Source organism: Vanellus vanellus (genome assembly GCF_965231255.1).
Source record: "Vanellus vanellus genome assembly, chromosome: 2".
Lineage (NCBI taxonomy): Eukaryota > Metazoa > Chordata > Aves > Charadriiformes > Charadriidae > Vanellus > Vanellus vanellus.
This window is the reverse complement of record NC_138906.1, coordinates 91,439,153-91,463,959: the sequence shown is the minus strand read 5'-3', so window position 1 is coordinate 91,463,959 and position 24,807 is coordinate 91,439,153. Positions and strand designations below refer to the sequence as shown.

At 42.2% G+C, this 24,807-nt stretch overlaps 1 long non-coding RNA gene across 1 annotated transcript in view; it reads right to left on the bottom strand.

Moving 5' to 3' along the window:
• Positions 1 to 15,187, bottom strand: part of LOC309668778 — a 109,643-nt gene extending 94,456 nt beyond the window's left edge. Inside the window, exon 1 of the long non-coding RNA XR_014268870.1 lies at positions 15,091 to 15,187. This is a non-coding gene — a long non-coding RNA (uncharacterized lncRNA). The remainder of the gene's footprint in view (positions 1 to 15,090) is intronic.
• Positions 15,188 to 24,807: the final 9,620 nt, after the last annotated feature.

Here is a 24,807-nt window from a genome sequence, read left to right as displayed (position 1 = left end):
TAAAGAAACCTCCTGCCCATAGTCCTTAAAAAGCCCATGTCCCTCTGTTTTTCCAGAAAGGGGCAGAAGAGGGCAGGATAATGGAAAGTCAGTCAGTACAGACTTTTCCCACTCAACTCATCAGAACCTGTAGAAACTCGCATAAATATTCAAGCAATTAATCAAACCATAATACCCGAGTTCTGTTTTTCCTCAAGCTTTACATTCTCCTAATACAGGGGATAGCACTTTTCCTTAAGCTTATTTCGCCAAACGCCATTGGAATGCTACAAGTCAAATAGCATAATGTGAAATAAATCACTCTCAACCCCACCAACTGACTGTGTGTTTATATATATTATCAGAAATAAGTTCAGAACGTACTTATACTCCCAGCTGAAGTCAGCTGGAATCGTGCCACCGACTTCCATTCACGCAGAGCCATGTTAAATGTCTCTGGCTGAGATTTTGTTTTAATACCTATGAAACACATTGGACATTTTGATGCCGTATAAAGAACAACAGTAATAACAGTAAGTCAGCCTTGCATAAAACCATAAAATGTTTAAAATAAATATGTTAAGACCTGCTTGAATAACAGAGGGTGCGGAATACTATTTAGTGCTTCTGACCACCTGCAGTATTATATCCAGTATACAATGCTAATTTTAGATTTCTGGATGAATGCCCACTATAGGATATGCTATTTTTACTATGTTCTGACATGTCTGTCCAATGGCACATCTCCACTTCTCAAGTGGTACTGTAAGGCTATTAAAGCTTCCAGTTACCACTTGGCACAAAACTGCAAACTACTACAGAGTTCTTTCACAAAACTCTTCTTCATATTCTGACTGACTTTACACAATAGAACTTACGAATAAAACCAAAATAAATACCTGGAAACAGTATAATTAGAAGAGGTCAGCTGTGGCGTGTGTTAGTCCTCCCTACCTCTCCAAGCCTCTCTCATCAGAACTCAAAATAACAGTATTTTACATATATCATTGCAACTTTCAGTTCAATGCACAGAAAAAAACACACAGAAAAAGCCTTCACCTTTGAGGTAGACTCTTCTAGGAATCTATATTATACTGCCCACACCTTACCTCTGTCCTACTGAGTGGCAAAACAGAATAAAAAATTGAAGAAACAAACATGGTAATAAATGTATTACAATATTCCACATAACAACATGGATGCTGGGGACCACCATCATCAACTTTCAGTATAGACCTGTAGGTCACCAAGTACAATGGGCAAATGAGTTTTACAGAAGAGTTTATGCTACAGAGCTGCTGTCTAGTTTTCCCAAGGAGATATTTTTAACCAAGGTAGAGGGTCAGCAAGTTTGGAATGAACTTTAGCAACTAAGGTTTAAGATTTCTACCGTTCTGCTCTTCTTCCTTTACCTGCCACATTTCAACTGGTAGACTGAGACTGTTCTGAAGCTGTCTTCCATTATGATGGATTCTAATACATTTTTAATCATAGTGATTTAAATGTGAGCATGGTATTTGGCACGCATCCTGAAGCAAACAATAAGACATATCTTCTGCCAAAATCTCCGGTGAAGAGAATCCCAATAGTTAGGGGAAAATGTCAGCCAGAAACAGTTACATGAAGCATAAACCCCCCCTGAGAAGGAAAAAGTCTTTATTTATTAAATTAAATGCAAATTTTTCATTCTAATACTTCTGATCTGGTTTTTTTTTTTTTAATTATTATTATTTTCTCAGGTATGCTTAATTAAACTCAGTCATCAACACCAACTTTGTTCAAAAGAGCAATTAATGAATATGGCACAGAAGCAGCTTAGCCCTGGAGGAGTCTCTGACATTTGTTCACAGTGAAGACTGTTCATTAATTGTTCCCTTTGTTCTAAGCCTCTTAACGATATTTTGGACACAACACTACAAGTCATTGTGACTTATTCCTCACAGCTAGCGACATCTGCACTACGTTAAGTTAATAAAACTATCTTTGAAAGATTTTCAAGAAGATATTTAAAGACAGGGGGAAAAAGTCTGGAAGTGCTGACAGTGGAATAAAGAAGCTATATTGAAATTCTTACTATCAACTCCAAGTACACTTTGTATTACAGATAATTTAAGCAAACATTTTGTGTTCCATACTTACCCTAATTAAAGGAACTCGGGCAGAAGTCCACCGTGCTGTTCCAACTTATTTGAACTGTGCTGCCACACCAAACTGAACCATAATGCTTCATAGGTCTTCTGCTGATCATAAGTTCTCAGACAACTGAGAGGGCTGGCTTTTTGATTGCTTCAGTAAAAAACATTGCGCTTTTTTTTTTTTTTTAAAAAAAAAAAAGGAATAAAAGGTGGAGAGTAAAGAGCCTGACTCTGGGTTATGAAGGAACCACACTGAACCAAAGATCTCTCTCCAAGAGCTAAAACAAGGTTGTTGCCATTTCACACTTTCTTCTGGAACTCAAAAGAGATAAGCAAAGCCATCCCATAAATTAAAGCACATACTCTGTGTGCACTTTATAAGTTTGAAAAATTAACTTGTTTATCTCCATAACATGTCCATAGTATCATATCATCCATAGTAGAGTTCTACTGCAAAGCCCATCATAAGTCACAGAAAAAAAACCACAAAGCAAATAATGAAGAAGCTGCATGGAGAGTTCATACCTGGAGAACAGTGGAAAGCCCTGCAGATCCACAGACTTTCAACACACAAACGAAAACAGTGTCCACCCTCAGAGCTGGTGACATTACTCCAATTATCCTGACCCAGTTTTCTAACTTGAGATTCAGTTTCTGTAATTCATACTATATAGCAACTCCTTCTGCCTGCCAACTATTGACATTAACACAACCATCGAGTTTCATGCAGTTATACGTGTGAGAAACTCTGTTAAGCATTTCATTAGCTAATTGTATACCTGTAAGTACTTAAGAAAAGCAGCACAGCAGCAGTGGATATGGTTAGCCGGAACCTTGTTCCTTGATCTAGTCCAAAAGGAGTCAGATCCTGTGAACAGCCAAGGTGAGCCAAAGGGGGTAACACTGTGTGCCCAAGTGGCGTGCCGGCTGCGTAGTGTGTAGTGGTGGAGAGAAGGAAGAAAGGTTTTCACAATTTTGCAATTGTCCATATCCAGTCTACCAGCTCCCACCACATTGTTCTACAACACAGAGGCTCTGGTGTCCTCTGAAGCTTTCCATTCCCACTCATCCAAAACATCCTCTCCCACCTCTTATTTCCACCAGCTATTTCTCCCCTCTTGCCCACTACCTACCTCATTATCTTTACTCCTTGAATGAGGCATTAAAAAAAATAAAAGAAAATCACCCACCCACACGACAGCAGCTGCCCTTCTCTGTACTGAGCTTCAGGACACAAAGCAGCAGGAAAAAAACCAGGCAGCTACATGGGTGCCAGCAGGCTCCTGCCAGCACCAACACCCCTGCTTGCTTCGAGTCCAGCAGCTGCAATACACTCAGCCTGGGCTACGGGAACGCGGGAAAGGTGACCTGCATGTCTTGGAATCACAGAACAGTTTGTGTTGCAAGGAACCTTTAAAGGTCATCCAGTCCAACCTCCCCTGCAACAAACAGGGACATCTTCAACTACATCAGGTTGCTCAGAGCCCCATCCAACCTGACCTTGAATGTTTCCAGGGATGGGGCATCTACCACCTCTCTGGGCAACCTGTGCCAGCGTTTGACCAACCTCACTGTAAAAAATGTCTTCCTTCTATCTAGTCTTAGATGTGATAGAGGTAACATGACACTCGGCACACCTTCCGATGGCTAACTGAAGGCTGAGTTTGCACACGGCTTGCTCACAGAAACAATTTTACCTGCTGGAATCACCACCTTGGCTGACTTACTAGAGAGTGAAAGCAGAAAACAGTAATTCCACCTAGATACAATGTTCACAACAGGCTCTCATCCTTGATGGATTTGTTGGAGAGGGATCAGCAAACTACACCAACACTGCCATTCACACCTTTCTATTTACATGCACAAAAGAATCACTTGAGTATCTAGAGAATCAATTGCTCATTAATATATTTACACAAATATAACCTAGTAGCAGAAGGCAGGAGTACCCTGGTCTGCCCCTATACCTTAGGCATCATCCTGCACATGACGGATCTAGCAGAATCAAGTCAAATTGCTAAACAATAAAGCAACAGTTATTCTGATTTATTTTTGCCTTAAGATGTACACAGAGCAAAAAGCAACTGAACAGAGCACACGAGCTTGTTTTATTAGCATTGCTATACTAAAGGGTAGATAACAAACCCTGTAGAACATTTATTTCCAAATTTGTTGGGATCACGAAGCAGTGCTAGTGTTAACCCTCAATATTCCACCCCCCTTCGCTAGCATTAAGCAACCTAACCTTTAATTGAATATCCTACAAAAGCAACATACTATTGTACCTGATCTCAAATAACATATTAGGACCTATTGATCCCACTTTCAGAACTACAGCTGCAGTTTGAGGGAACCGAAGGTGAAATAACCGCAAGGATTTAGAAATGAAAACATAACAACTGTACTTCAATCTTACACAACACACGGACTTAATCACAGCCTGCAGCAAGAGTGCGTGGCCATACATACCATCAAATCAGAGGCAAACTAGGGAGAAACACTTGCACTTACAAAGTGCTCATCAGCTTTCAGAAAAGAAAAAGTATATTAAAACCTCAAACTTCTGTGTCCATACTTATTGCTGTAGTCCAATTAGCTTGTCTGTGTTTCTGGTCCATCTAAATTATTATCGCTTCATAATTTACCAAAATTCTCCTGATTCAGTTGTACCTTCTGAATCTAGTCAAATCACATCATGACCTCTGCCTTTAAAAGATCCCACTATAGCCATCGTGAAGGATTGATTTAAATTACATTTCTTGGATTCATTTTTTGCACTCTTAAACAAAGGTAGCTCCATTCTTCCCCACAGTCCAGCTTGCCAGAATAAAGTTAAGAACTTTATGAATTTTAGATATTACACATAATCAATACCTGATGCCAACATTTCTTTGCTCTTCAAAGAGATGAGCTCTTCAGAGCTCAAAATAAAACTATCAACTATCAGAACAGTGTCCTGATCTCTATTTCAATTCACTTTGTCTTTTGGCATGGTCTCTTGCACTAACCGCTGGACTGAAGCTGACAAGTTCTTCCCAGCAGAAAGGCCCCTCTTGTCCTTCCACTATCATTATGTTTGCCTGGGATGCTACAGCATTATTTTGGCTAAACAAATGGAGCAGATGATCTACCAGTGCCACTGTTTGACAAACTGCAATAGACTCTAAAAATGTGTGTGTGAATGCATATCGGTGTATGTATAGAGAGAAAAAAGCGTACACACACGCCCCTATGCACTCCTCTAAATACATACAGGAACTGGAAGGTAAGGTTCATTTTGACCATGCATACAGTAAACCAGGAAACATTTATAACTGCTGTTTGCAAACAGTTATTTAAGAAATTACAAATGTCACAGATACATTTTATAATTAATATAAAGCTTTTACATTATACATTGGTTTTACTGTCAGGAGGGAGCATAACCATGACCCAGTCATCTAACTAGAATGATTTTGGTCACTGAGCCCCACCCAACAACACAGAAGTTATTGCTCAGATGAGTTTTGCTTATCATAGCCTACATTTAATTCTAATACATTTGCCACACGTTCCTGAAGTATCAATCAACACTCTAATTTTACTATACAGATACGTTATACTTGAGCTTTCTTTGATGTTTGAGAACATTGAGCAAACCAAACACATCACCTGCAGGATACAGGCAGCCTCTAGTCAACAGAAACGCTACGGGAAGGCAGTTAGGTAGTGTCTCCAGCTTACTTCATGCCACAGTGTATAAGACAACAGAAATCTCACTGTTTCGATGGTTCTGCATGGAGTGACTTGCATCCTTCCTTTCGCATGCTGAGCTATAGTGGAACACACTGGGAGTGATTGTACCAGGCAAACAAGTATGGACTTGTGGATGCTCCATCCCTGGAAGTGTTCAAGGCCATGTTGGATGGGGCTCTGAGTAACCTGTTCTAGTGGGAGGTGTCCCTGCCCATAGCCAGAGGGTTGGAACTATAGGATCTTTCAGGTCCCTTCCAACCTAAACCATTCTGTGATTCTATGACTTCTCTGTGAACGAAGATTTCATCCATAGACGCCCTGGGGCAAAGATGCTATACTTCCATTCATTTTTGAATGGCCAGGTCTACCACCAGAAAAGCTGATAAGGGAAAATTTATGCAACACCTTTCTCTTGTGTTGATCTCCTGGGGCCAAGGGATAAGGAGTACAGTTATCACCCTAAATGCTGTTAAAAAGCTGAGAATATCTTGGGAACTACTGCTGCAAAAAGAAGTTAAATGAAGCAACATTTCAGAAGAAAATACTAATTGTTTATACACCAGTTACCATTGCTAAGGCTGAAGACATTATCGGGTAGGTTTGCTCATTGCTTCCTCCCTGGTCAGCTGCCTACAAGAGCAATTCCAAACTCTTTTCAGTCACAGTATGACATGCAAACCTGAACAATATAATCCTAAGTCTTGTTGACTCAAATCCTTATGACTCAGTCACAAAAGTAAAGGTCCCATAAGCACTTCAGTTCACATAAGCCTATTGTTTGTAGGTCCAGTTATACAATGATAGAAGTCAACCCAGAAGTCAAAGGGAGCTTTTATACCTCTTAATGTTTTGGGATGCAGGATGGCATTCAAGTGCCTAAAAGCCAACATGAACGATATTCAGGAACAGCCAGATGTTTTTTCCTAAGATTGATCATCCCAGTTACCGACTAGCTATAGATGTTAATACAAACACTCACAGAAACGCTCTTCTTCATATGAAGATTGATTTGTGGAAAATAACTTTTTATGTGGAAGCAAGAACACTCAACACATAATTTGTCATAAACCTTAGAAAGTTTTAGTTGCCAAATAAGCAAGAAGGAAACAAGGGACTCAAACGTGCCATAAAGCAACACTTCCCACAACGCAGAAAGTGGCAAGGGGGGACAAACACCTGGTTTGGCAAGAAGTGAACCTAACCTGCTGATTATAACTAGAAACGTCTAGATCCTCAGGTTTCATCTGTAATTGAGTTCCCTAGACCTGATCTATGGCTACAGATAAACCTCTGAAGGTGCCGGCGTGTGCAGAGAGCTGGGAACAAGTGTGGTGTCAACTGCTCTGCTCATTTCAAATGCCCTTTTCCAAATTTTCAGTGGTGGCATTATTAGCAAGTTGGGGCTTATAAAAAGGGTCAAGATTGGTGAGAGTAGCAGGAAAAAAAAAAAAAAAAAAAACAACAAAACAAACCCTCTCTTTTAAAGGACTTTTTAATTGAATGCTAAATCTCCAAAATTAACAAATATATGCAATTATGAACCAGGCCAAATTTCTACAAACAATTCACAGTAGATCAAAAAGGTAAATGCAGCACATGAATTGTTCCTCATAAACAAACTGAGCTCCCTATAGTTGCAGGTATGCAATTCTTATATTTCCTCTGATTAAAATATTAGTGATGTTCCTCTGCAACAAACTAGAAGTTCTTTTTTTTTCTGGGGAAAAAAAAAAACACACACACAAAAAAAACAAACCAAAAAAAAACACACAAAAAAAGAAAAACCACAACAGTGACAACACAGCATCTCTACAACTGAAGTTGAAGGAAAAGCTTTGTCAACAGTCATCCTATAAAAAGACTAACGTGTGTTTTCCCAAGAGGCAGATAGCCCATTGGCCCATTGCAGGCAATGCATTCTTATGGGTACTCAAAGGAAAATAACATATTTGCTCAGGTTATTTTAAGAGCACTTTATGATTACAGGTTTGAGAGACAAATATAAAGACTCAAGTTAAGTATCAGAATTAAGCGTTTAGTTCTAGTTCAAGACTATTTTTCTTCAAACCCTGATACTGATCTTGTTGGCCTTCAGATTAAATGAATTTGCAAAAGAATTTTCACTGGCAGTTACAGATAATGAGCAAAAACGGAATTTTCGAATAAAAGCTAGTTGCAAATGCTCTTATAGAAAGGATATTGAAGAAAGAAAACAAGACCCTCCACCCAGACCATGAATTTAATTCAAAACTACAGACAAAAACAGCAAAAAGAACAGTGATTCAGGTGTAGAGCCCAGATCTCTCTGTTGGTTTTGCTAGTTACAGGGTGGGTTTTTTGTTACCAGCAGTTAAAGGATGATGCCCAAGCTGCGCTGGTTTGTCTTCAATATTAAAGACTTATCTAATTCTTCAGGTAAGGAGTCTAACACTGTACACTCAGGAAAGCAACAGAAGATAAATTGGAAAAACTTGCAATTCTCTTGGACAATTCAGATGAGCCTGTAGACTCTGACCAAGCTTCACGACAGAATTACACCACTTGTGCAAGCCTCCAGGGCCTGGGGTAACAGCATTTTAAGACTCATACCCACATCCATCAAGAGAAGCTTTTCTCCCCACAAACATCAACTTCTTCACCTCTTGCACGTCTCAAGATCTGTACGCATGAACTCATGCTTCTAGCAACTGAACATAGAACAGTTATGTCATTTTATACTACCAATTCCAACAGCATATACCAGAATCCATTACCATTTTTCAATAGAGTACGGTCTGACAGAAAAGCTCTGGAAGACTGAGCTCCAGTTTTTAACAGGTTATTACCCTGAATTTCCACACTTCCTGACACACTCAAGGACAATGCAATGAGGCGTTGCCTCTCGGGTACCTCAGTCCTCAGCAGATGAGCTTACACTCCTGCTGAAGACAGGCGTACGTCTGTGCCTCAGTCCATCTGCAACCTCCACAAGAGAGCCTGTTGCCTCTTATAAATCTAACATAACAAAAAGCTGTATGAACACACCTTCAACCACTGAGGCAAAATCCACCAGAGGTCTTTTGCCAGTCCTAAATTTCATTGTTATTTGAGGGACTAATTAGAATTTTTATCTGCACACACAATCCTCCTCTTCCCTTACCTGATAATACCCATTGCACACCTGCAGTTACACCGAGACTAGTGCCTACTGGGGGATCTTACTGGGGCCTTACTGGGATTAGTGGCCATGTGTACTTCAAAGACAAACACTGTTTTTAAGAGGATCGGTTCCCTAATACTGTTTACAGTATGGCTCCACATGAAGAGTTACATTGGTGCAACTGAAAGGACTCAGTAGACAACTGACTGACATCAAGACCCAGAATTGCCAAGGAGGACGATAAACTACAATAACACACTCTGACTGGCACAGCATCCTCCACCTATATCTGCCTGCCTTTGGGGAACACAGCATACAGTGGTTTTCAGGTCACAAGGAGAAGCTTTTGTTAGAGGACAGGAGTTAACATTTTTATTTATTTTTTAAAATATTTTATCAAGTGAGAGTCAGAATGTTGCTTTGCAGTGTCAGAAACTGTGCAAGAGACAACAATACTACCAACATTGTCTTTAGCTACTTCAGCATCACAGCTAGGTCATAAGGCTCACGAGAATCATTAGGCTTTTGGCCTACCCCAGGCTAATTCTCCTTGAAGAACTCTATCAGGAAACAGTCTTCTCTCTTCCCTTCCAAAGCTGAAATCCCACCTTTTGGCTAAGCTATGGGGCCCATGTTACAGTACTGGGTAATATACATCAGAGGTTAGTAGCAATTTTGTGCACTTACTGTCTCCTGGACATTCTTACTAAGTATTTCAATGCTTAGGTTGAAAAAGTGAGCAAGGAAAATCATGGACTGGAGCAAGAGAAGCTAGACAAAAATTAAAATCACACGCACTCAGTCTGGTTTTTATAACAAAATCTAATAAAACAACCATATAAACCTACTGCAAGTTCAGAATAAGAAAGCAAACAAGTTGGTGTCGAGGCCACCAATAACACAGCTCAGATTAAGTAACACACCAGCCCAGATGTACTGCTACTTTTTGAAGGACCTGCCAGGAAGCCCATCACAGAAAACAGCAGTCATTGACTGTGGACGAAATACAATACCTTAGTAAAAAAATCCTAAAACTTTGCTGGACTTTGAGAGACACAAGGCAATACACATGACCTATCCTGCTGTAACTAGGAAGGCCAGAAGTTTTCTTTCCTTCAAGTACTCAGCAATTTCACTTCTGTCAGACAAGGTCAACAGAAAGGCCTTCATTCTGTGTGTCTTCTCCCGTACCAAAGCCATTTCAGCAGTGCTACTAGGATATACTTCATAACTAGGGGGTTGACTCAATGCAAATGTTCGTGGGCTTCCACTGAAACCAGATCACCAAAATGATCTGGATGATGAAAAAAAACCCCTCCACACACACAAAAAAAAGAGGTAGGAATTTCTGAAGTGAGTTTGTGCTTGAGAAAAGACAGTGCAGAACAACAGCCAGAATGTTTCTAAAACCACAACACAAATATTCATTCACATACCTTTGCCTCTTTGGGGTTCACCAGCAATAGAAGCAAGTGAGTCCGCAACAACTTTACTGTGAGTCAGAAGAACAAGGCCCAGAATTATTAAAACACTCTCTCTCTAGCTACAGAGGTGATATATAAAGTCATAGTTAACTTTACATTAAGCATTCTTGATTCTCAGTTAAACCTAAGTCTAACCAGAAAGCACATTTCAATAGCATTCTGGGTTTCCACCTAGACTAGCAATTCAGAGAAGGAAGGCAGCAGCAGAGAAGCTCAGTTTTGAAATTCGGAGAAGGGGTAGGGAAAAGGTGGGAAAACTTCGCTATTTGCAGTATGGCTCATCTCTTCAGGCCATTCAATTCACGTTACAAGCCAATCCTGCAGCCATCGCATACACTCTAATTGATTCATCACATGTCTTTAGTAGACCCTAAGAATCCATCCCTGACATTACAGAGAGGACAGCAACATGCTGCTGAATTCATTTTAGACTACTGAAATGCATTCTAAAAGTTATAATTTCTGTAAGCTTCTCCTAAACCAAACAAATATGGCTAAGTTGTTCATGGTTCAATGCTGTTCATCTAGCAAGGAGTTCAAAATCAGCTGATTATATGTCAAAAATTCAGAGCTACTCAATCAACGTCCTCCACATGAAACAGTCATTTCCATTACAAGGGTTGGTAGCCATGAAAAGGTTGACCAGTTTTGTCAGAAATGAAGATCCAACAATTCTAAGGTGTACTGGAGCTCGGGGATATATCCTGATTTTAGAAATTGGAAAAGGAATGAAAATCTATATTATCTTGCTATTACATAAGAAATGTCATAACACAGATAAGTTAATTAGGATTAGTTTGGAAATGATAGCTGACATGTTACACAGCATTTAAACATTTTCTGAAACAAATCATTCAAACCGTTTGAAAAGAAATGATAACCTTTGAAAAGATAAGTTTTAAGAGTTGAGTTAAACTCAGGAATTTCACCTGCAAAGGCCTCATTGCAGACTTCACACCAACCCCAGCTTTCAGCTCCTGTTGCTGACAAACATCAGCTCCTTTGCAAAGTTGCCCGACTTTCTCACCTACACTGGGACTTTGTCAGATTTCTTCCCAAAAGGTCCCCAAACAGAGATTAACTTTATTAATATATTTATACAAAAATGAGTATAGAAATAAAGAGTTGATTTATACAGCAGACCATTGGATTGTGTCAAAGCACCTCAGGGAAGACACACATTTGAGACTAGAAGCATGAATAAATCCACTAAATGACAAGAGATGTACATACTTTGGAATAGACATTCTAGCAAAATCAAGAACAAGTCACTAAATAGACTGCAGTTTTGGGGTCATTAACTTGGTTTACATTTGCTACTGTCCTGACAAATGTCAAGAAAAAGTACTAAACTTAGATGCAACCTGGCAAATTGCTTACATAAATAACCAGACACGTTTACGAAGCAAACTAAACTAAAAGCCCCAACCTTTTTTTTTTTTTTTTTTTGGAAGCAGTTTGCTGTTTTCACAACAGCGGATTTAAGAGCAAAGTGTACCTCAACCGCACACACAGTTGAAGCCGTGACATTCCCCAGGTTTCTGGGAGAATTGCAGAGAGCAGAGTGCCACCTGTCTGTCACAAGTCACCGCTGCAATGCCGCAGCCTGAAAGGCAGCCTACCGCGACCGACTGACAAACACAGCCCAAAAGGGTCCGTCTGAAAAACGTTTGGAGTGTTTGACAAAATCAACTCCTGCTTTCGAACCAGTTACAGCTTTAGGAAAGAGCAAATGTACAGTCTGTAACTTAAAACTGTTTCCGATGAGGAAGGTATACACATGCCAAAGAGGATAAAGGGATGATAATGAAGAGAAACAGACTGATTAGCAATAATTTGGAGGAAACTCAGCACTCACAAGAACTCCCATTTAACATCTCCATAAAATGATGTTACAGAAAATGAGAAGTTCCTCAGTGCTGCTTCCTATAATTATGGCAGCAGTAATACCAACTCATCTCAGGAGCTGTAATAACTTTAGAACATGTATTACCAAACATCAAGTTCATATCAAAATTTTATAAACCAGATGTTAAATCTAACACTCAATCATATAGCATTGATAGTCAGAAGTCAGTCATCATAACATATTAACTAATTACTAGATACTGTTTTATGTTAAATAACACAGTATGGGATTACACACACCCTCCCTCCCACTATCAACCGATAGTACTGGTAGCACGCACCTCCTATCAACTGATAGCACTATCAACTATCCACTTACGTGTCCTACAGCATAGCAATAACCCACAGCCAACACAGCCCTTGCAGACCAGAGCGCAGAAAGGGGTCTGTCTGCTCCTGCCCATCCCAGCAGCTCAGCTGCTCCCTTGGCTGAATTCCTTTGCACAACTTCTAACACTAAACAAAGTTCACAGGAGGCTTAGGTTGTATTTCTGCAGTTTATGGCTTGTAACATACACTTTACTCACTGGAAAGTAATGAACTTCATTCAGTGAAAATCCTGTATTTATATAGGACTACATTGTATTTGTATAAGACTACATCAACAGAAGTTAGAATCCACGTGGTTTCCCTAAGTAGCTGGGGGAAAAGAAAAAAAAAAAAAAAAAACCAAAACCCACCACACGACTCTCTTTTCTTCTGAAAACAGCAGCAATACGTAGTTACCACCCTCTGCATCTCTGCCCGACAGGAAATGAGTACAACAAAGCTGATATAACCAAAGTTTATGGATCATTACAAAGTGCACGAGCACTCCTACTACCTGTAAGTATTTTAAGAAAACAGCACTGGTTAAAGATTAAAAGAAATGAGACACTACAGATATTAATGCCTCCAGCTTTCTCAACCAAAACAAAACTGTTACAACATCCGAAGGAATAAGCAGTACAACTTAAAAGCAAGTGTTTACACTACTTAGTTCAAAACAACCTCTCCAACAGAAAAGTAAACTACCACCCTCCAGAGCAAAGTCTCAGCTCTCAGCAGGAATTCTCACAGCTGTTCAGCATTAAAATGAGAAAATGAGATGAATCCATTACTAAAGGTAATAAAATTAGATTATCTGTACCTGCTGGAGAGGAGGGTGGGAACACAGCACAAAATACAGAAGTCCACCAAAACCTTTCACCACTTTAAGCAAAGTACCTAAGGCCATACCTCAGCCTTTCGAGGCAGCAATGTGCTTCTGACTGACTACGCATATATATACTTCTACTATATATATACATCACCAAGTTCAACAATTCTTAGCTAGTCAAACTTTGCTGAACTGAGTCAGAGTCTTACTCATGTAACAATCAAAAGACGCCGAAACGGCTCAAACTAAGATTTGAGTGCAATTTCCATTATGACAAATTCTATTTTTACAACACTAGCTGGGCTAGCATCATACCCGCCTTTCGCACGCAGCTTCAAACTCAGAGCTTTCAGAAAATACGGTCTTCAAACACACTACCTTGGGGCTGCCGGAGCACGCTATTACAGTAACTTTAACAACGTCTTTTAGTTTTTTTTCTCAGCTGTAATCTTGCAAATTCTAACCATCTTTGCGAGGGTGCGGGTGCACGCACGGACCTCTCCTGCCAATAGTCCGCTTTGCTGAAGGATGGGATGACACTGACAGCTCCCCCCATCCCTACTGCCCCCCAGGAACAAACCCGGGGAGATTATTATGGCATGAATCTAGCGCGCGCACTTAGCATCTGGAATGATACGGCAAAGCCCAAGAGCTGTCATTTATCTGGCACGCGATCCTCACAAAAAAAAAAGATGGATTAAGACAACAAACCGAGGTGTTTCCTTCTGCGTCGATGCGGAACGGTAACTCAAAACTCCACTCTTCAGAAAATACGGTTACACCACAGTCAGTCCAGTTAAATAACAGCGACGATAAACGTACGTTGGGACTTCAAATCGCACGGCGAGAATATCCCACCGAAAGCCCCACGTTTCTCAGACGACTGCCGCTGCCCTTCACGCCGCTTCTCTTCTGCTCTCGCCGGCGAGAGGAGGCAGAGCAAACTTCACCACTTGCCGAAGTGGGACAAAACCCCTCCAAAACGTTTCGGAGCCACCGGCTGCCTTCCCGCAGCCGGGGCTCAGCGACAGAAACGCACCTCACGCTCCCGGGAGAGGAAAAACCCTCTCGCCGGTGCGACCCCGAGGGCAGGAGCGGCCGGCGGAGGGGAGGGGAGGGGACGGGACACACAGTTCGGGTTTCAGCCCCGTTTTTTCTTTTCCCGACCAAACAGCTCTCCTCGCCTTCGGGCAGAACGACGGCCCGTTTCGCAAGGCGCGGTGGACTTTCGGGGGTGGGGCCGGGCAATGCCCGAGTCGGGCTCCGACCGCCGGCAGCGCTCCCCACCGCCGCCGCGGCCGCCGCTCCGCCTCGCCGCCAGCTCCCCCTGCCGGCACCCCGCCGCCGCGGCGGCCCAGACCCCGGCCCGCCCCCCCCCCCTCCTCTCCCCTCCCCGGGGCGCCCCTGCGCAGCCCCGCAGAGCCCACGCGAGGCGGCCCCGGGGATGGAGCGGGCGGCGGGCGGGGACCCGCCATCCCCGCGGCTCTCCAAAAGCCCCGCCGCCCCTCAGCCCTTCCCCCAACCCCCCGAGCACCGAGCGGGGGAAGAAGAGAGGGGCCGGGAGGGGGTTACCTGGAGGCGCCGTAGGGCTGCGGGGCGCCGCCGCGCTGATGCCCCGTTCCCCGGCGCGGCGCCGCCACCGCCGCCTCACGCCGCCATGGCCGCAGCCTCTCCCCGCGCAGCCCCGCCGGGCCGCCCGCCCGCTCGTCCTCCGCTCGCTCCCACCAAGTTTGCGGGGCGTCAGCTGCCCGCCTCGCCCGCCGCCCCCCGCGCCCGGCCGGACCCGGCGCCCCGCCGCGGGGGCGGAGCAGCGGCAGCCGGGGCGGCTGCGGTGGGTGGGCGGGCGGGCGGCCGTCCGTCCGTCCGTCTCTCCGTCCGTCCGGCCGTCTGTCCCAGGCGATGCGCGGGTTGCCGCGCAGCCGACGCTGCCCCGGGCTGGGGTGATCGCGCATTACTCCCCCGCGCTCCCCCCTCCGGGCCAGCCGAGAAGTTGCAACTGGTTGAGACATATGTGCTTGGGGTTTGCTTAGGGGATTTTTTTTCCCCTTTTTTATTTTATCTATTTATTTTCTTTCTTTACTTACCGCAGCCCAAAAAGCATCACCTGAGGCTTCTCCTCGCGATCAGATCTGAGCAAGGGCGACCCAGCGCCGGTACAACTAAGCACAACAAAATCGGGCGAGCTGCGGCAGCGACAACGGGAGGGAGAGCGGGAGGGAGGGAGGGAGGGAGGGGGGAGGCGGCGGGTGAGGTGCAGCTCCGCCGGTGCCGCGGTCCGCAGGGGCTCCCGTGGGATGCCGAGGGGGAAAACGCGGCGCTACCGGCCGGTGCCCGGGGCTCCGGAGCCGGGGGAAGGCGCTGCCGAATCCGGGGCGCAGCAGGTAGAGGAGGTGAAAGAGAACCGGGAACCAGGGGCTGCCCCGGGGCGGGAGGGGAACGGGAGCGCCCCGGGAGGGGAGCGCCCGTCTGTGCCGAGGCTGCGCGCCGCCGGCACCCCGCTGCCGGCTCCCCGCTCCCCCCCGCACACGCCGCCCACCGGGAGCCGGCGAGCCAAGCCCCGGTGTCCCGGCCCCGGGCCTCCGGTTGTGCCCGGGAGCCGGCGCGGAGACGAGCAGGCAGAGGGAGCCGCCCGCTCCGTCCCCCTGCGCTGGGCGGGCGGGCGGGCAGCCCCGGCGCTGCGCGGCTCTGCGCTGCGCTGTGCGCGGGGGAGCGCGGCGCTGACATTTTTGCGACCACGTACAAGCCTGCGGCCAGTCCCTCTCCGCCCCCTCCCCTCCCCTCCCCCGCATCGACGTGTCAGCCCCGAAAGTTTATTTTTAGGCCCTGGGAGAGTCCCTTATAAAGGTCCCGTGGCGCGAGTGGGGCGGTGAGACGTGGCACCGCGCGGCATCTGCCCCAGGTACGTACGTTTGCGTTTCCGCGCTTCGCGGTATTTTCGACGCATGCTTTTGTGTTTAGCCAGCCCATCCGTATTAAACCGGGAGGTTATTTCTGTTCCTGCATGTATTGTAACGAGTTCCATCAAAGTTTGTGGGTTTTTTTGGTTGGTTTGGTTATTTTTTTCTTCTTCTTTTATGGCAGCGTTTGCTCGTTTCTACAGCAAACCGCGGCAGAAATTGACTTGCGTTGTTTGCACAAGGCTAAAAGCGCCGAGAGTTTATTAAAACAAACAAAACCGTGGAACTGATCCATGCTAGAGTAATCCTATAAAAATATACTTAATTAAAACAACTAGAATCAAAACTTATCTGCAAGCCAAAATGTTGCCAATCCAAATCGCCTGCAACACCCAGCTCAAGGGAGAATGTTACTTTGGCTATGTTATAAAAGAAACTTGTTCAAGGAGGAACTTTAATGAAAGTTTGAAATTATCATTTTAAATGAAGCTCTGGAATTTGGAATATTCTTCCTGATTGCTTCTTGGTATTAGAAAAAAAAAAAAAACCACCAAAAAAACAAACCTCCAACAAAAACCTCAATCAAACCACAAAAGAAAATACTGAAGGCCAAACTTTTTTTCCATTACAGTCATGTAACCCTGACGGTCAAGGATGTTTCCTTATTTATAACAATACAGTTTTCTAAGACACCAGTGTCATGCATATTTATGTAGGATCATTCTCCTGTGAATATTCCTTATCTCAATAAAATACTTGTATAGAAAATAAAAGAATCTATTTTATGCCTAAAAATTGCCATCAAAGTAACTGTAGATATAGGATGATTCACATATATACACTGTTAACTTGTTTGGAGCATTTTTAAGATGTATCTGCACATCAGTCCTCCACCTATTACAGCAACTTTAGACTTTCTTTTTAAAGAGGAGATATACTTCTTTTCCCAACTGCTGGGAAAAAAAAAAAAAACAAAAAAAAAAAAAACCAAAAAACCGAAGCATCCATACTTTATCTATCAAAAGTATGCACTGTGTATGCAAAACCAACTGCCAGTAAAAAAAAAAAAAAAAAAAAAGTAAAGCACCTTGAGTGATGTACCATTTTAGCCCCTAAAAATTCCTCTGCAGTTTGGCTATGAAACAATAGGCACATATGTAAAAAAAAGAAAAAAAAAAAAGAAAAAAGCTTTTATAGCTTTATATGATACAAGATTAATAATGTACGGTACATCATAAGCAAAATTACACTGAAATCATACTTTCTCTGTATCATCCCCAGAGGTTTTGTCATGTGCTTTATAGCTAACTACCAATCTCATGGAAGAGCAATAATGAAGTCAATAATTAATTCTATTTAATTTTATTGTATTTTGAGAAGCTTATGGGCAAAACCATATGAAACTGACATGCATATGAAACTGGCCTGAGATTAACCATGTTTGAAATAAAGCTACAAAATATAACATTACTTAATGTTACATGTTACTCTGTGTTATGTCTAAGTGCAGAATTAAACCCGATTAATTGAGCAAGTGAGACAAGCAATTTTAGGCAAAGCAATTCCCAGACATACTCCTGCAAGTAGTGGCTGAGGGGTTTTGGGGTCTGTACAGGGGCCTTGCACAGCGGTGTCTCGATCCCAGGCTAAGCCTTTATGTGTTACTATAACCAAAATAAATAAGGATATACTAACATAATCTAGAAGTATTATGCCGAAGGTAGGGGAGAAAGAAGGAGAAGCCCTACTGTCCGATTTAAAGAAGGAAAAAAAGAACCCTCAGAGGATCCAGTCTCAGTTCCATCCAGCCTTCCTTCCAGTACAGATCTCCTCCTCCTCTGCCCTGTATTTTCCTGTCATTGTATTAATCACTGTTAGTAATTCTTGATCCCCCTCTTCCAACAAAATAGAGCTGAGCACGCTAAGGGATGGCAGCATGTGAAAGCACTAAGGTACTGCAGTTAGAAAAGTCTGCACAGCACCTTCAGGCTTTTGGCCAGTTTGGTGGGAAGCCAGATCTCAGCTCCTCCCTGTGGTGGCAGGATATAAGGAGTGTCAGAAAGCAGGGAAGGGGGGTGGGTTTCCATCTGTTTAGGTAGGAAAGCCATGGTGCAAGGGAAGGCCTGTCTTCACATCACCCGTCCACAGCACCTTGGATCGTATGTCTGTCTTTCATTATTTAGAAAAACAGAGTCAGATACTGTAAGCCCAAAGTTTAAGTTAGGATAACAGGAAAAAGAAAGGAAAAAAATATTAAAGGAGGGAGGAGTTAGCTTCAGTAAAATTGAGCCTTGAGCTATGCTTCCATCGTAGGGAAAAGACCTCGCTTGCTTCACAATGACAGAGTTCAAAGGCTTTATTTCTGTTGCATTTTGCTTTTTTTCACTCCATTGAAAACATTAGTTATTTCTGTTTAATCCATGAGAAAGATGCAGAGAAAAACTTTGAAATCTCACAGTTAATTGCCTGCTTTTGTTTTTTCAATCACATAACCTATTACTCAGGAGAAACCCTCCTGGTGACCAGAAACGTTCCAGAGCAGACCAGCCAGGACCATGGTGCATATGAACAAGCTTCCTTTCCTGAACCAACGCTAAAGAACCGAGAGCTTGTGCAGTCTGATATCTTAAATCCCCCTTACTTAGGTGACCTTGCTGGGAGACCTATCCATCAGGTCTACATCGCTGTTTCTTCCTTCATTCCCATTGAGATTCAGGAAAGTATTTGGTCTGCTACATTTGAGTTGTGTGCGTCCTCAGCATTCCCGCCAAGGCTGGCTTGTCATGAGTCTGCCATATTTGAATGTCATCCTCATTTGAATGTCATCTGTACCTCAGATGGTTCTGGTAGGGCAGTAGCCTGTTAAAAAGCAGGACATGCAAGGCTGTAGCTGTGTATGCCCAGTAGTGCCTATCCCAGTAGCAGACACAAGTTCAGACTGAGCAAAATTTCAGTTGTCTTAGCAAAAGCCACCATTGCAATACTTGCTTCAAATCACAGGGAAATAAATGTCAGAGCTACAAACTCTCTCTTGTTTTCTGTCAAATTATTGTCTCGCGTTGTGTGCTGTATTTAAAGGTTACACTGACTAGTATCTTTAATATCTATGCATTAGGAACAGCGAGATGAGGTTCTAAATTACTTGGCTTTTGAGAGCTAGATGTTCTTCTGATGAGTTTGTATTTACCGTTTGTGATCAAAAGAGAGAATAAAGTAGTATTTCTCACGGTATTTGTATTATTTAGGCTCTTTATAAACAAAACAGTTTAATTTTATGAATGCTTAGGTGATAATTTTGACACAACTATATAATATAAATAAATGTGCACTTGCATATATAAATGTGCGAGCTTATTTTTAGTAATTGCCTCTTTCTTTTCATTAAAGTCTCTGACAGATAAGGCAGTTAAAGTTGTTGTTGTTATATGAGCCTTAAATAAGGGCTGTCTAACTTCAAGTCCCTAAAAGTAGTCAGGTATTTGGTGAAAATGATGAATTCTGGGGTACTGATTCATGTGATCTGAAAAAGCCATCCATTTCCTGATTCACCTTCATATCTCCTCCAGGAGAAAAAAAGGAATATTTCACAATGAATACCTGCAGTCAAACTATTTTTATGTGTGTGTTTTCCTGTCTTTCAGCCACTTCCTTGAACTGATACATTCAAAATGAAGAGGAAGATAGGAATGAGAACGAAGAATGCCTTGGAGAAATCCAGTCAAAAAGTTTGAGGAGTAGAAATAATAGGAAATATTAATAACTCTGGTCTTTTAAATAGGTCAGAATTTGGACTGAAATTATGAAAAGTTACAAACCTAAGACATGAGCCCTATTACATTTGTATCTAGATTCACAGATTTTTAAATTAATACATAATAAAAATTTTAGCATGTTTTTCCCTCTACTTTGGACAATACTGTGTTCTGTTGCCTTACACAACTTTCTTATGTAGCTTAATTTGAGTTTTAATTTTTCGGCTGTTAGCCCCGAGACACCTCCTTAAAGTAAGCCTCCTTAAAGTAAAGCAATCTATTAGTTGCTTCTCTCTGTCTGCAAGCCTGTAATCATTAACATCGGATTCCTGTGTCTCTACTGGCTGTCTTTAATGAGAGTTCATTTACCTCTTTAGTTATAAGCAGACAGCAAATTTATGTGACCGAGATCTCACTCACCCTCTGCCCTTTCACTCTCTAAGACTCCCAGTGAACACAACAAGCTGGAGGTACTTGTCAAGAAGCTTTACGTAGGAAGTAAGACAGTCCAGGAGCTTAACAAGATGCATGACGTATTATAGCAGATTCGTTTTTCCAGCCATACATTCCTTATCAGGTCAAATCATTTAGCAGAAGCAACAAAAGTTACAAGTCAGAGTCAAGTGATATTTTGCTTAGTTGCTCCTACACTGTGTTCAGTTGCCTGTTAGGAAAAAACTAGATGGTGTTATTTACAACCAGTCCTTTTAGTCTGGAATTGCTAAAACCCAAAATGTCCAACAACTTGAAAGTGGCTATAGAAATGGTATTAGGCAAAGACAGACACAAGAGAGAAATAAATTAAAACTCATAATTATTTATCACTGAGAAACCAAAACCAAAAAAGACCAAAACCCTTCTGAATTTATTTACTTTGCTGATTTTACTTGGGTACTAAAACAGCCTCCCCACAGTCTGGTTTTCTGTCCCACCATTAGTCTAACTTAGGTCCGACTGGAGCAATAGGAGTGTAAGGAGGTACCTACATCATCCTAGACTTGAAAGGAAGCCCACCCCGAAGCCCTGCAAAGTTTTTGTTCATCTCGGTTGGCACCTGTGGATTTATCAGCTCTGTTCTGCCTTTCTCTGTCCGAGGTCGACTGTGTAAGTGTCAAACATACGTGAGAGAGATTCCCCTGCCAAGTAGCGTTTACAGGAGCAGATGCTGTGAACTGTGAATTAGGAGCTGTGGATATTGGTCTCACATCATGCTGTTGTTAATACCCTGTTTGTATCTGACCACTGCCCCAAATCCCTCCCATACAGTATACAAGTGTCATTTTTTTAATGCTTTTCGAAAGTCACCAATAAGCATCACCGAAAATCTGTGCAAAATGTGTGTTGAGCTGAACTCTCTGCAGTCACACTTTTAGCCTTCATGCAGTTCTCTGTCCCAATCCGATGCTCAAAACCCACCATTTCCCAAACAGCTGTGAACTTTGCTGGCAAAATATAGTGCATCTGTTTATTGCAGGCAGTCCATTTAAAAGTGTACAGCTATTTTCTACTATAAGTTGGTTGTTTCATTCAGATATGCATAAATCAACCTGCACTGTGACTTTGTCAGTTCAGGGTATAAGGAAGATGAAGTTCCTTGATAAGCAAAAGTAGGAAGCAGTATCATTACAGGAAGATGGAATTAATATCTACTAGATGATCCTAATTCATGTACTACCTAACATTTGAGTGTTTCACTTATTGCCCTCAGCATTCTGCTAATGTCCGATGTTTGGTCCAAGTTCAGTTGTTAAATTTGTATCCCCCTTATTGCTTTCCACAGCCTGAAACAGTTGTAATTATTGTAATTATTTAAATCAAAAATATTGTATTCAGAATGTTTTTACTGTTTTTCTTTGTATTTTACTTAATAAAAACTGTTCCACTAAAAATATTGTAGATTAATTATTTGTGGTTTTGGCTGGACACGTGAAAACACATAAGAGATTTTGTTGAAGAATAGAAGACCTAGCCTGAGTCAGCTCCAAGAAAGCAATATTTGATTTTCCAAACCTAAAGTTTCAGAAAATAAGCCTCGTTCCAAAACACTTAGCAGGAGGGGGGATGTCCAGATATACTGTCAAAGAGCAAGATCCACGTTGTTTTTTTTTTCCAGTTAGACCCAGTTCCACTGAGATTACTAAGGCTTTTTACTATGTAGTAAGACGGGTTTTCATAAAAAAGATCAGGCTAAAGGAAGAAAACTGAAAACAGTGTTACCCTTGTAAGTCAGTCCACCATCGTGCTTTAAATGCTACCAGAAGATACCAAAAGGAGGCCAATACTGTAATGTTCACATGCCTTGAAGCACCTCTTGTCTCTTATGGACACCCTCAATTCAGAGCAGAAGCTGAGGGCTTGCGAGGTGGGGTGGGGTGTGCACTGATGGTGCTCTATAAACAAAATAAGGCTGTTCACTGTTGGTTCTTTCATCAGCCATATATTTACAAAGATTTTAAAGGCTAAAATTTTAGAAGTAGTTGTAGCATGACAAAACTGTTAATGGAATAATTTGCATAAAAATGTCAGATTTCAGTCAGGTTTGGCAGCTGTGGAGAGAGATTCTAATTTAAAAGACAAGAGTGAGTAAAGGAAGAAATACATAGGAGCTACGTGGCTAACACTATCTTTTTTTTTCTAATAATCAATTCCTACTACTACCAAAAGGAGAGTGTTAATAACAGGATTCAGTCAACAAGTGGAAAAAACCATGAATTATCTCAAGAAAAAAAGGAGAAAAAAAATAACATTCTTCCAACTGCAGCCCAAAGCCTCCATGACTGCCAACATTCTTGACTTTTAACAAAAATAAGCTATGCGTTATGCCCCAAAGACAGAGCAACTTGGATGACAAGACAAGAACTAATTCTAAAGTTAAGGACTTTCCTGAAGAAAAATCTCCCCAAAGGCATTCATTTTGAGCACTTAATAAAAGTAGATAACTAGCACAAAGGAAGAGACGTGTTGGTTCCAAAGCGTGTACACGCATAGAGGGAAAGCAAGGAATCACTCAACATTGTCAGTGATTCTGGTTGTAGCATGATATATCATCCAGAAAAAAAATATCTGACACATATTCATTAGAATTAGGTTCTGGGAGAGTTTTACATGGTGATTTCTCCATGAGACAGAAGCAAATGCAATGTCATAGAAGCTGCACGTGGAAACAAGAAGCTCTGTGAAAAGATCTATTGAAGCCTGCTTTCCCAAGGCTGTGTCTTCTGTCTGAATGGTGAAACCCTCAGCTTCCCATATGCTGGGAAATGTGTGAACCATGCTCCTCCATCCCTCATCTTCTTGATGCTCTCCCCATGTCCTCTGGCCTCCCGCCCTCCTAACCCAACCCCCCAGCCTGGCCGGTTAGCTGGGCAGGGTACAAGCGTGATGACCAGGCTAGAGCTCGATACTGGGTGCTGGCTGTTTGACCAGTGGACTACTGCTGACCATTAGCTACCATGCACCCAGCCTCTAAGAGGCTGGCAGGGGCGAAAAATGTGCTCTGTGGTCCAGATGGGAACGTTCAGTGATTTCAAAGACTGTTAGAGATCGACTGATAGCTCAATCATCATTTTAGGCAACCGGGATAAAAGCTGAAGCTTTTTAAAATCCTGACATTGTATTTTCATAAAGCAACTTCTTTGCTATGGGGCTTTTTTAATTAGGTGTATACGTTTTCTCGAATTAGAGCAACAAAGCAAATATTTGCATGTATACCCAAAGTGTAATGAAAAACCAACGAATAAATACGTTCCATAATCAGCTTTGCTCTTTGAATGTTTATTTAATTCACCTGATTTTCCTTCTTCCGATTTGTGAAGCACCATTGTAAAATGAGGGGCAACAAGGCCTAGATACCTGTATAGGATAGCCACATGTAGACACCCTTCTTTTTAAAAAGATGCGGTCTCAGTAAGTCATCTCACTTGGAGGAACTAAGTGCAGAGCAGCTCCAAAAGACATATCAGATGGTCGATTTTGTTACCTTTTTACTGGTTCAGGGAGTTCAGTGTAGGAACTCAGGTTTGGTCTAGATGGTTTTCTAAACTCTTCACATTGTTAGTTTCATTCTTTTAGAGAGGGAACTGGAGAGATGTTCTATTGTTTGAGGCCAAAAGCCAACAAACTGGAAAAGTTCTTTATGGCCATAAATGCTTTCATTCTGCTTCTGTGAGCAAAAGCAATGTGAACAGATAGAATACTGTTGTTTATGTAATTCTGTTTTGCAACAGCTGAGGAAATGACAAGATTAACATAACTTCCAAACGCTTCTACTCAACATTTAATGGTTGATGTTCCCAGGGTCAGCAGGCATGGAACTGCCATCAGGAACGTCTGGACATTCTTTGCAGCGGATTGTCAGGAAGAGCCTCCCACTTGGCTGACTCAATGGGATTTTTCTTTCTCACTAGATGCAGTAAGAGCATCTGTAAACATTTTGAAGTTTTGGTCAACAGCAAATCCTTGGCAAAGACTTTTTTCCTACTTTACTGGGAGCGAGAGTGGGTTGTATCATTTCTAGGTTGATGCAACCCAAAACCTTTTAAGGAAATGAAGTACCTAGGTTTTCTTGCGCACCAATGGGATGTGCAATTAGAGGAAAACTAACAGATACTGTAAATAAATAAAGCTTAAAGTTCCTGTCG